General features: G+C 39.5%; 1 protein-coding gene across 14 annotated transcripts in view; it reads left to right on the forward strand.

The window, feature by feature from the left end:
- PDE4D (phosphodiesterase 4D) overlaps positions 1 to 13,909 on the forward strand; it is a 1,594,380-nt gene that overhangs the window by 1,400,612 nt on the left and 179,859 nt on the right. The window lies entirely within an intron of this gene.

Genomic DNA, 13,909 nt, shown 5'->3' on the forward strand with positions numbered 1-13,909 from the left:
GTGCTCAGTTTGCAATGATTCTACCGCAGAGCTTGAAAGGCAGTTCTGGCTCCTCTTCCTCCTGTTCTTCCACCCAGAAAAACCATCCTTTTCATCTTCCTCCTCCTACTCCACCACCACTGCTACCTATTTTGAGGCTACCACCACCACTCTATAACATATTCCTACCAACTCTAAGGCTCTGAATTTGGACCGCCCACATGACAGGACTCTAAATAATGACTAATCCATTAAGTCTGCTCCGTTTCCAAAATATTCATTCAAATTTGAAATGCCTAGGTCCGCTGTGTAGCCATGGCTGAGAGAATATTCTGCATTTGCATTTTAAAAACCCAGAATCAGAATTACACCTGACAACTTCCAAATAACTGCTTAGATGTCACAATTAAGATGCCCAGGTTAAAAAAAAAAAAAAAAAAATCTAATGAGTCTGTTGTTCCTTTGCAAGCCCAGTGAAAGGAGCCTCTTTTTGGAAAACTTTGTTAAGCCATTCTCACTTGTAGTCACTTCAGTACCAAATCTGTTGACCAAAAAAAAAGAAAGAAAGAAAGAAAAAGAAAAATTCAAGAAGAGAGAAAGACAAAGTTACTCTAATCTTTTAATTCAGACAGCCACAGAGAGCCAGCCCTAGGAACCAACACTAAAATCTTAAGGGCTATTTTTTCAGATCCTGAAAATTCTCCTAAACCCCCATCCCAGTATCATTCATACTCTTTACAACCGCTGTTTGTCCCTAGGCTGTAACTTGTGCCTGAAATTCCCACTCTAAGGTTCCCTTGTGGTATTTTTAATAGTGTTGTTTGATGCTGCAGCCAGCTTCTCTGCGGTTTGGGAGTTAAATGGGATACAGCGATGTGGTGTGCTGTAATGGCTCTTGGAGAAACGTTAGGGCAAATTAAATTCCAAATAGGATAGCACCTGAAAGAACTTGGTCCTTGAATGAAAGAGCTTAATACAGCAGGAAGGAAGGCTTAGAGAGTCTTACTGACTCCTAAATGACTAAGAAGAAACATCTAACTAATCTGAGTTTGGAATTAATTTTAGACTCAGATACAGAGTATTCACTTTGAGACACCAGTCCTTAACCATCTTGTTCTTCCCTGTTTGCTTTTCTGCTTAATTAAACCCAAAGATGTGTGTTAGTTTAAGAGAAAATGGTACTAAAATGGAGGAGTGCCATAATTAACACCTTTGCTTAAAGCACCAAATCCCATGAGCTGATGATTGCCAAGGTTAGGCAATGACTACTACCACTACCACCACACAGGTCCGGCATCTCCTATTCCTATCCGGATGCCCAGGCCCAAGCGGAGAAAAAGCATTACAGGATAACACAGCCTAATGTCAGTCAGCTTTTCCTTTGAACAAATGGTTTCATATCATTAGTGTATTTGAATCAAATCTGGTTTCAAGATAGTGGAAAGATTTTTTTTCTGCTATTGAGAATAGAATCAATTTTTAAAATGTATACATGCAGACACAGATAGATACACACACCCCTACATATTTTATTCTGGTAAATGTTTTTATAGTAGATCTTTACTAAATAATCTATCATCTATGAAGTTCCTGTTTAAAAGTTTTCATTGGTAATGGATTTACTAAAGATAGAACAGGTTATATGTAAAATACAATTTGTAACCAATTAAAAAAATAACAAATAACTTGTGTCGAGTGGTTACCATGCAGATGCTGGGCTACACTTCCCCGTCATTACTTCACCTTCTCCACACTGCGTGAGGGTCTACTGTCATTGTCTCCATGCTATAGATGAGATGAGATACAGATGTTTTATCATCTCCATGAAACAAATGAAAGCACTGAAGTCTAGAGAAATCTTTTTTTTTTTTTTTTTTTTTTTTTTGACGGAGTTTCGCGCTTGTTACCCAGGCTGGAGTGCGATGGCGCGATCTCGGCTCACCGCAACCTCAGCCTCCTGGGTTCAGGCAATTCTCCTGCCTCAGCTTCCTGAGTAGCTGGGATTACAGGCACGTGCCACCATGCTCAGCTGATTTTCTGTATTTTTTTTTTTTTTTTTTTAGTAGAGACGGGGTTTCACCATGTTGACCAAGATGGTCTCAATCTCTTGACCTCGTGATCCACCCGCCTCGGCCTCCCAAAGTGCTGGGATTACAGGCGTGAGCCACCGCTCCCGGCCTGCCTAGGGAAATCTTATGTTTCTTTCCCGTTTTGCAATATCATTTTTCTCTTCTACCCTCATCTGAATTAAGGTCACATGACCAATACACTGTAGAATCAGGACTCTAAGATCACTGACAACAAAGTAAAAGTTAGCAAATTTGGAAAATACCTATTTTTTTCCTAGCTGAGGATGGGTTACCTTCATTAGTGACATAACTATGTCACCAAGTAAAATTATTGGCTTGAATATCAATTCATTTCTCCATTAAGAAAAAGAAATAGGCTGGGCGCGGTCGCCCATGCCTGTAATCCCAGCACTTTGGGAGGCCGAGGCGGGTGGATCACGAGGTCAAGAGATCTAGACTATCCTGGTCAACATGGTGAAACCCCATCTCTACTAAAAAATACAAAAATTAGCTGGGTGTGGTGGCATGTGCCTGTAGTCCCAGCTACTCAGGAGGCTGAGGCAGGAAAATTGCTTGAACTAGGGAGGCAGAGGTTACAGTGAGCCCAGATAGCCCCACTGCACTCCAGCCTGGCAACAGAGTGAGACTCTATCTCAAAAAAAAAAAAAAAAGAAAAAAGAAAATGAGGAAACAACTCAGATGTAAATGATACAAGTGGCTGCTGAGTTAGAAAGACATTTGAAAATCACTTTATACCAAGAAATCACATACTGGTGGGCTTAAAATGGTATAGGAGATATTCATAATTGGTTATCTTCATTGAAGGATTATAGAGACTAGAGAATAGGCAGCTTAAGTAAAATCTATTCAAATGGTAAAATTTTATGTAAAAAGGTAGCATAATCAGATACTATATTTCACTGGACTTTGTTGGAGACAAACAGAAGTTTTTGCAAAAATAATAATAGGAAATACAGTTACTAAGTTAAAACTCTTACATTTACGTTATACATATTTCTAAATACAGTTTGATTGTGGAAATGACAACAGAACTATTAGAAATTCTAAATGCCATTTAATTAAAGTGTTGAAAGAGTAGAGATTTTAAAACTGTCAAAACTTGTGATCTTCAGGGATGAAAGTCAAGGTGAGGTTACAGAACACTCACTCTGGGTTCCAATTTGGCCAGTTCAGTCACACCTCTGCCCAACTCAATGAAAAATGGAGGCAGCTTTGTCAAGCAATGAATTTTATCAATTTATTCAATACGAAATTCATCTTAGCAATAATTTAAGGGTTTAGACAATGTTTGAGGTTATTTTTTAAAGAATTTTCTAATTCAACTCTTACATTTCCTTTCTACTTTTCAACTATAGTCTTTGTCCTTTACCTTCGATTGTAGCTTACAATGTGGCTATCTTGTATTATAAGTAATATTTGTAACCATTCAATATTTAAACCCAAAAACATTCAATTTTTTTTTTTTTTTTTTTTTTTTAATGAGATGGAGTTTCACTCTTGTTACCCAGACTGGAGTGCAATGGTGCAATCTCGGCTCACCACAACCTCCACCTCCTGGGTTCAGGCAATTCGCCTGCCTCAGCTTCCTGAGTAGCTGGGATTACAGGGACGTGCTACCATGCCCAGTTAAGTTTGTTTTGTATTTTTAGTAGAGACGGGGTTTCACCATGTTGACCAGGATGGTCTTGATCTCTTGACCTCGTGATCCACCCGCCTCAGTCTCCCAAAGTGCTGGGATTACAGGCTTGAGCCACCGCGCCTGGCTGGAAGACATTCAGTTTTTAAGTGGAACTGCCTTTGGAGCTATGTGGCAGTGGTCCCCAACATTTTTGGCACCAGGGACTAGTTTCATGGAAGACAATTTTTCCATGGATGGTGGGAGGGGTTTGGTTTTAGAATGAAACTGTTGTACCTCAGATCATCAGGCATTAGATTGTCATAAGGAGTGCATAACCTAGATCCTTCGCATGCACAGTTCACAGAAGGATTCACAATCCCATGAGAATCTAATGTGACCAACTGATCTGACAGGAGGCGGAGCTCAGATGATAAAGCTTGCTTTCCTGCTGCTCACCTCCTGCTGTGCTACCTGGTTCCTAAGAGGCCATGGACCAGAAGCAGTCTGTGCTTGGAGGTTAAGTATCCCTGCTGTACAGGCCAGAAATGTGAAAGAGGTGTTCAGCGGGGAGTATACATCTAACTTGAATACACTCTTTTCAGCATTTCTACTTATTTTATCAAAAGGTACATTTTTTACTCGGGAAATAAGGCAATAGGCAATTGTTTTGTATAGTTTTTCTGTACAGAGCCTTATTCAACTATATCATCAATGTAATCCTATTGCACTGCTAAACACAATCTGAATAATTTGAAAATAAAAGCATCTTTCTAGAATTTGCACTGTACTGCATTATTTGATTTGGAAGAAAACAAATCAGATCATTTCCATTTCTTGATGAAACAACTAACTCATTTGCTAACCTTCAATGGCTCTCTTCAGTGACTTTGAGAATGATGCATTTCCATCATCCCTTCCCTGTAGTAAATTCCACTTAGGCTTAGAACTTATTTTTAAGTGAAAATACTTTAAAAGATAATCAATTCTTATGCTTCAAAATCCAAAATGTGTCCTAGAGAGGATCGATTGTTAACAACTTCTTGTGTGTTATGTAAAAAATTATACAAGCAAAATACGTATTAGCTAGCACTCTTAAAAACATAATAGGAAATGCGGTGGCTCACGCCTGTAATCCCAGCACTTTGGGAGGCCGAGGCGGGTAGATCACGAGGTCAAGAGATCGAGACCATCCTGGTCAACTTGATGAAACCCCGTCTCTACTAAAAATACAAAAAATTAGCTGGGCATGGTGGTGCACACCTGTAATCCCAGCTACTCGGGAGGCTGAGGCAGGAGAATTGCTTGAATTCAGGAGGCGGAGGTTGCAGTGAGCCGAGATGGTGCCATTGCACTACAGCCTGGGTAACAAGAGCGAAACTCTGTCTCAAAAAAATAAATAAATAAAATAATAGGAAAGTGTTGAATCTCACCAAGTTAATATTTCCAAAGGTGTCTATTAGAAAGGAAAAGGAAAGCTTCCTACAATTATGTGTATATATATATTTTTAGTTTAAAAATAATAAGAACAAGATTTTGGGTTTTTTTTTTTTTTTGATTGATTGATTGATTGATTGATTGGAGATGGAGTCTTGCTCTTTCGCCCATGCTGGAGTGCAGTGGCACAAACTCGGCTCACTGCAATCTCCACCTCCCAGGTTTAAGCAATTCTCCTGCCTTAGCTTCCCGAACAGCCGGGACTACAGGCATATGCCACCATGCTCAGCTAATTTTTTTATATTTTTTTACAGAAATACAAAAATACGGGGTCTCACTATGTTGGCCAGGCTGGTTTCAAACTCCCAACCTCAGGTGATCCACCCACCTCAGCCTTTCAAAGTATTGGGATTATAGGTGTGAGCCATTGCACCCAGACAGATTTTGGGTTTTTAGACCTATTAAACTTGCCTTTGGATACATATTTTAAAGTTTCATTAACTGTAAATGTGTTTATATTCGCTAGAAACACCACATAATTTGGCAGACATTGGAATTATGTAAGTGAAATCAGTAGTTTTCAATTAGGGCTTGATAATATTAGATATAGTACATATTTTATGGCATGCACACATACTCTTCAGAGACACCCTTTGCAGTTCTTGTTTAAGGTTTTTCTTGCTTACTTCAGTCGATTTCTTATATCTTTAGGAAAGACCTGCGCATTCATTGTAGGTGAATGTAAAATTGCATTTAAAATCCATTCACTGGGAATCTCACTTCTTAAAAAATCAAACAGGAAGATGGACGTACATTTTTAGTAACTGAGCTGTTCAGTAAATTTCTTAAGATTTATTTTCTCATAACCGCTGTACATCAAAGGTGAAAAGAACCTGCCTCCTTCTCTCTGTTTGCAAAATTCCAGAAAAGCACTGAGGACCAGAAAAAGTACAAAAGATTAGGAAAACTACCCATTTTCAAGCCTGCCAGCCTTGGGTTTCATTTCACTTTCCCGAAGTATTTACTTGGTAAATTCAGGAAAATCAGACCTTCAGGAGCCCCATTTCCATTACTGCCATGTGGGATGGCGATGACAGCATGGATCCTTACAGAGATTACTATGTGAGAGACTATATGGAGAGTGCTCCAAAAGCTGAGTTGTTGAGTGCTCACAAAAAGCATTCAACACGTATACTTTTCCACTTGAAAATGGTCATTCTATTAACTTCATCCTTTATTTTATTTAAGAAAAAAAAAAAAATCACCAGGCATGGTGATGCGTGCCTGTAGTCCCAGCTACTTGGGAGGCTGAGGTGGGAGGAGCACTTGGGTCCAGGAGTTCTGGGCTGCAGTGCGCTATGCCGGTCGGGTGTCCACACTGCATTCGGCATCAATATGGTGACCTCCCGGGAGCGGGGACCACCAGCCTGCCTAAGGAGGGGTGAACCGGCCCAGGTCGGAAACGGAGCAGGTCAAAACTCCCATGCTGATCAGTAGTGGGATCACGCCTGTGAATAGCCCCTGTGCTCCAGCCTGGGCAACGTAGCGAGACCCCGTCTCTAAGGGAAAAAAAAAAACCTATGTGCTGCATTTTCAAACTTACTTTTCATGGATATATAGTCTGTAATAAAAACAGCGTATTATTGTAAAACATACCTTTAAAAGAACAAAGACATTTATAAAACAACAAGCAGTTTCTGGATTTTTTTTTTCTTTAAACCCTATTAAAGGGAGTGGGGTCTCTAAAAGAGAAATCCAGAGACCTGTGTTAAACATATAAACTGTTCAAGTTATAACTCTGGGTCAATCAACTTAACTAGGCTGATATTTTGGCTTGATGTGATATATATGTAACCTTTTGAACAATATATATTAAAGCCGTACTTTTTACTCATCCACTTGATGGCAAGCCCCTGCAGGATAAGCTTTGTTGAACTCAAATGTTGTAAACTTCATGGTGTTTAGATATAAACTCTACAGACTTTGTCAGCGTTTAACAAATGCTTGCTTACGACACACAAATTCCTGTTATATAAGCCAATTAACTATGACGCTAATTTTAATAACTGAAATATCATAGAGGTTAATATTCAAAACACCACTCATCCGTTTTTCTCATTGAATATTTTTAATTTATTTATTTTTTGCTTTCTGGAGACATACATCTACCCTTTATTTACTCTGTCTCATTTTGTCATCTCTGAACATGCCATTTACAGCCTGTTAGTTATTCTGGAAAAGTCACTTTGTATGAAATAATAGGCTATTATGGCTGGAAAGGACCTCACTGATCATTAATGCAAGGATCAATTTTAGAAACAAGGAAAATGAAACCAGAGACGGCCAGTGGCTGGTCTCTACTCATACAGGTCATGGTTGAGTACAGTACTCATAGAGGTCAGAACTCACATCTCCTGACCCACAGCACGTTTGGCTTTCTACACAACTGGCTGCCTTAGTTAAGGACAGAGAATTCTTTTCCTTTAACAATAGTAAATTAGACTAATTAAAGTCATAAAAGATGTTTCTCCTTTAAAAGCCATAGAGAAACCCCTGATGGTTTCTTTATTTGGATCTGTGATCTTTAAAGCATGTGACTAGTGGCTGTAATTGGATTAAAGTGAAAACATGTGATTGCGAAGGAGTTAAAGTACCTTCGCCTTGTTCTGCTGTGATAGCCAGCTTCAGTTGCACATCGTGACAAGCAGTGAACCAACATCAAACCTGTGCAATTAAAACTTTAGACTCTATTACAAGCTTTTACAAATTCAAAGCCCACCAATTATTGATTCCAATTTCTAGGTCCAGAATCAAGTCAGCTGGGACATCAAATACTTGTTACAAAATGACATTTGAATGAAATAATTATAAGTGACACTAGAAGTACATGAATTAAAGTATTGCCTGAACACTAATTTTCTAAATTAGGTAGGCTATTGGGATGTCCTTTGCTTTATCACTTTGCAGTGATGTGAACAGTATGAGATACTACGTTTTGCAACACTGCGTTATATTTATTGAGTACTTACTATGTCCCACACAGTTCAAGTTTTTAGTGTACATATGATTATTTAATCTTCACTATTATGCTTACAGATGGTGTTATCCTCATTTTAAGAGGAGGATGTGTGGTATACTTTAATTAACTTGCTCAAGGACATGCACAGTAAGTGGTGCAGCTGAAGTCCAGACTGGGTCAGGCTGATTCCATAACCTCTTAATCCCTTTGTTAAATTGATATCTCTGCCCATGCTACACATCTACTTGATCTTTAGGTTGATTTATTGATAGTGACATTTAATTTTTGTTTTTTTCAAAATTAAATTCTTACTGTAAAAGCCAGTCAAAGGAACTAAAGTTTGCATTTGAATAAAAGTGTAGAGTTAACTGAGGATCTGCATATTCTCATTCCAAGATGAAAAAGGAGGAAAGGAGGAAAGGAAAGAGGAAGGGTGGAAGGGAGGAAGGAAGAAAGGAAAGAAAGAAATGGTAAAGGAAAAGAAAGGAAATAAAAAGTAACTTTGTGCCTCTACAGAATCTCTATCAATAAATGCTATTTAAAAAATTTTTAAGTTATTTTTCATAAATATAAATTTTAGAATGTATTTCCCAGTAATCTTTTAAATTCCACCTAACTCCCAAATAATCCATTACTTACATTTCATTCTTTATAATCATTATGAACTCCCACCTAGTTTGAGAACCACCACTTTTGTATAATTTCCACCCTTTCTGTGATTCTAGAAAGGCCTGCCTTCAGGCAAAATTTAGCAAGAAGTCAAGTCAATCAATAATTGCCTGAAGTCAAATTTGCCAGAATAAAACTGTGTAAGAACTTTGAATTTGAAGATTACAGTCTGAAGTTTGCTTTGAGATGGGAATAATAGTAGTGGTGGGGATTACTGTAAACCTAAGTGATCTAATTGGCAATTAGAATTGAAGGAGGGAAAGTGAAGGAGGAGAGAACAAAGGCTGGGGAGAAAAGAAAGCAATTTAGGAGACTCTATAGGGAAAAAAAGGATGAGATACATTTCAGAAACAAAATATTAACAGTTAATAGAAACGAGAGAAGGCAATCATGAAAATTCCTAAGAGGGTTGGTGGAATGCTGAAATGAACTCATTTCCCTTCCTTTGATATTTAGGGACTCTGTTGCCTTGCAATTTCATCATCGTTATTTTTCTTACCTCTTAAATTCTTCCCTGTAGTTATTGTCAGCCTAATATTTATTTATTTGTTCATTCATTCATTCATTCATTTACCTGAGTTTTCAGGCTTGTGCAGAGACAACAGGGTAGGGCCAGGTTGCAAGATTGTGTTCCCGACTTGGAAGTAATGTGGGTAAGGAAAAAGCATGGGAGACACAAGTTAATCCCATCCCATGGGTCAGTGGAAGAAAACAAGGGAATAATTAGAAAACTGTGCAAGATCAGAAGGGAACCCCTGGAGCTATAACTGCAAGAACCTCCAGATCCTATTGCCTTTAAAGCCCCTTTTAAAAGACACCAAGTTAGATGCTGAGGAAAATTCCAAGATGAGTGGGATATAGTCCTGACCTTCAGGAACCTGTAGGCTGTTTGCCAATGTCCACAACATCTTCTCTTCCACATGCCTAATATATTAGCATGGGCCACTCATTTAAAAATTTCATTTAGCATTTAAAAATTTATTTGACAGAAGAGATGTTTCAAATACTCTTCAGAAAAAAAGCCGAGTCTATAAGTCTCCGTAACACAGCCCATCTGCTTTAGGTGAAGTGAGGCAGTAGACCTGGAGCCTCACCTGGTTGGCTCTTAACCACATTTACCTTCCAGGAGAAGCCTCTCACCAAATTCCTCAGAACCTCCAAAATACCAAGGAACAAGATCCTGAAATTGTCCATAGTCTTAACTTTATTATTATTATTATTTTTAAAGACGGAGTTTCACCATGTTGGTCCGGCTGGTCTTGAACTCCCGACCTCAGGTGATCCACCCGCCTTGGCCTCCCAAGTGCTTGGATTACAGGCGTGAGCCATCACGCCCGGCCTTAACTTTATTAACAGACTAGATGCCTCTGGAAAAACTGTTTCACTTCTCTAGACCTCATCAACAAAACAAGTGTGGCTTAAAATACTTTGTAAGTTGGTTTCAGTTGTAAGCAGCCTGAAAACTGTTAGTACAACTAATTTGGGTAAGGCAGCTTGGCTATAGAAAAAGAGCAGAAAGACTGAGACTGTGGTATGCATTCCTCTCAGAATATTTTTTATCATATAAATACAAAGAAATGGATGTCTAATTGTGAATTTTCAGGTGACAACATTTGTAGGAAACATAATTACGAATTTAAAAATCATGGAGGCTGGGCGCGGTGGCTCACGCCTGTAATCCCAGCACTTTGGGAGGCCGAGGCGGGTAGATCACGAGGTCAAGCGATCAAGACCATCCTGGTCAACATGGTGAAACCCCGTCTCTACTAAAAATACAAAAAATTAGGTGGGCATGGTGGTGCATGCCTGTAATCCCAGCTACTCAGGAGGCTGAGGCAGGAGAATTGCCTGAACCCAGGAGGCGGAGGTTGCGGTGAGCCAAGATCACGCCATTGCACTCCAGCCTGGGTAACAAGAGCGAAACTCCGTCTCAAAAAAAAAAAAAAAAAAAATCATGGAACAGGTTACCATTTGGTCTACAAGTTAGTTACATTTTTCTTCTCACTTGTGGATCCTGAAACTGCTGAACTTTTCTTCTGCCACATAAGTAAAATACTCATTTATAGTTTTTAACTCTTCTTTTTGTCTCCTCAAAATAAGATTATTCCTGATTTTAAAAGTGGAACATGTATATAATATATACAATTTTTATATTTAAAGGAACACTCTGATGATGGACCTTTGTAACCTTCCAAAAAAGGATTATCTCCTTGGCCTTAAGATGTAACTTTTTTTTTTTTTTTTTTTTGAGACAGAGTTTCGCTCTTGTTACCCAGGCTGGAGTGCAATGGCACGATCTTTGCTCACTGCAACCTCCGCCTCCTGGGTTCAGGCAATTCTCCTGCCTCAGCTTCCTGAGTAGCTGGGATTACAGGCACGAGCCACCATGCCCAGCTAATTTTTTGTATTTTTAGTAGAGACGGGGTTTCACCATGTTGACCAGGATGGTCTCGATCTCTTGACCTCGTGATCCAACCAACCGCCTCGGCCTCCCAAAGTGCTGGGATTACAGGCTTGAGCCACCGCGCCCGGCCAAGATGTATCATTGTTAAGCTTTTATGACAGAATCACATCAAGGAATATTACATCTCTTCTAGTTCCTGTACCCTATCTTTATGATAAGAATGTTTGCTTGCCATCTCAAAATATTGACCCTCTGGTACAATCATTTTGTAGCTACTTGAATACAGATGTCTCCTTATTATTTCTGGAAAATATCCAGTAACAAAATTTTCTTTGAAACATTGTTATTAAATTTTCTCAAAAATAGTTTCTAACCCTCTTTACTAGAGCTCACTATCAGGTAGTCTTTAGTTTAAGAACTTCAACATTCTCTGATTTTGGTTTACCACTTTCATTTGTGCAAAATGAATATCTTCTTAAGAATCTGTATTTCCAACCCAAATAGACATTATAATGACCATTGAATTTTCAATTCGAGAAATAAACTAACTCCACCATCTCTGAGTGTATATCTCTGAGTGTATACCCTGCCCTTCTCACTCCTGTGTTCTTTAATTAGACCCAATGCGCAGGACATGACTTGACTGAAATTTATAGCCACATTGAGACATGCAGCTAAAGAAAGCTCTTAGCACAGGCATCATCTCAAACTTTTAAAGCAATGGGATCATTTGACAGAAGTGTAACTCGCTGTAGTAATTACACAGGTGCAAGTTATAACTACTTCATCTGCTCCCAGCATCTCTGTTGCCCTTAAGAAGTATGATGCCGTGAAACTCCGTCTCAAAAAACAAAAAGTATGATGTCTTCTAGCCAACATGGCTATTCATACGGGACTGCATCTGCACATATTTTAACTAAGTTTCTCAAGTTTAGAAATGTGATATTATTTTACCATTATGCACCTTCCACAATCCTACTCCTCTCTTAAATAAATTCGAGTTTCTAGAATCCGTCTTCTTTAGTTCTGCAATTTATAGCTCAGACTTACATGTTTCAAGGTATACATACAGGTATGACAACACGAAGGCCTATGAAACCTAGACTTTTAAGTCTGTGCCAGTAGACACTGAAGTTTGTTACAGGAAAATGTTTCTCTGTCATCCTCAGAAAGCCCCTAGTTCCTCAGTTCCTCCTCCTCTGCATGACAGAGTAGTTTTTTTCTAAAATGTAGTTAAGGCCAGGCACAATAGTTCACACTTATAATCCTAGTATTTTGGGAGGCTAAGACAGGTGGATTGCTTGAGCCCAGGAGTTTGAGATTAGCCTGGACAACATGGCAAAACCCCATCTCTACAAAACAAACAAACAAAAAATAATAAAATAAATTAACCAGGTGTGGCAGTAGGTTCCGGTAGTCCCAGCTACTTGGGAGGTAGAGCCTGGGAGGTTGAGACTGCAGTGAGCCGTGATTGCTCCACTGCACTCCAGCTTAGGTGACAGTGAGACCCTGTCTCAAAATAAAATGAAATGCAGTTATGATCATGCCTCTCTCCTGTTGATATCCATCAGAGTCTGCAATGCTTCATGGTAAAGTTTAAACTTCCTTCACCTAGAAAACAGTATTCTGTGGTAAAATGACCAGGGGCTTTGGTATTAGATACATCTGGCCTCAAATAATGGGTCCGCCCAGGTTTAACCTTCTCCAGCTTCTGTTTCCTCATCTGCATAATGGAGTAACAAACATTGTTACGAGGTTACTGTAGTAATTGTATGAGATACCAAAGGTAAAAAGCCTGGCACAGGACAGGCACAGTGGCTCACGCCTGTAATCCCAGCACTTTCAGAGGCCGAGGCAGGCAGATCACAATGTCGGAGATCGAGACCATCCTGGCTAACACAGTGAAACCCCATCTCTACTAAAAATACAAAAATTTAGCTGGCATGGTGGCACGTGGAGGTAGGCACAGCTACTTAGAGCTGAGGCAGGAGAATTGCTTGAATCCGGGAGGCGGAGGTTGCAGTGAAGTAAGATTGGGCCACTGCACTCCAGCCTGGCAACAGAGCAAGACTCAGCCTCCAAAAAAACAAAAAGCCTGGCACAACATAAATGCTCAGTAAGTGTAAATGTCCTGTCCTTTGCCTTTCCCTCATCATCTGCTACTTACTTTGTTAGGTTCCTTTCTCCCCTGTGCATCCCCTTCCTTCTAGAGCACTCCTTGACTCCAGGCTGCAGTGTACAGATTCCTGATCAAGCCAAGCTTTCCCACACCTCTGTAACTTTTGCATGTATTGTTCAGTCTCCCTGTAAGTCTTCCCTACCCTCACCTTTTATAGCAACTGCAGAGTACTTACTTGCCTCTTGAGATAGCTATTCCTGACTTTCTCCTGAATTTAAGCATTCCTCCTCTATACTTTCATAAATCTTCCACAGACCTCTTTCATCTTACAATGTCATAATATTGGTTGGTTTTATCTGGTTTTTTTTTTTTTTTTTTTTGAGACGGAGTTTCGCTCTTGTTACCCAGGCTGGAGTGCAATGGTGAGATCTCGGCTCACTGCAACCTCCACCTCCTGGGTTCAGGCAATTCTCCTGCCTCAGCCTCCTGAGTAGCTGGGATTACAGGCACGCGCCACCATGCCCAGCTAATTTTTTGCATTTTTAGTAGAGACGGGGTTTCACCAAATTGACCAGGA

The sequence above is a fragment of the Callithrix jacchus genome, chromosome 2 (assembly GCF_049354715.1).
Source record: "Callithrix jacchus isolate 240 chromosome 2, calJac240_pri, whole genome shotgun sequence".
NCBI classification, from domain to species: Eukaryota; Metazoa; Chordata; class Mammalia; order Primates; family Cebidae; genus Callithrix; species Callithrix jacchus.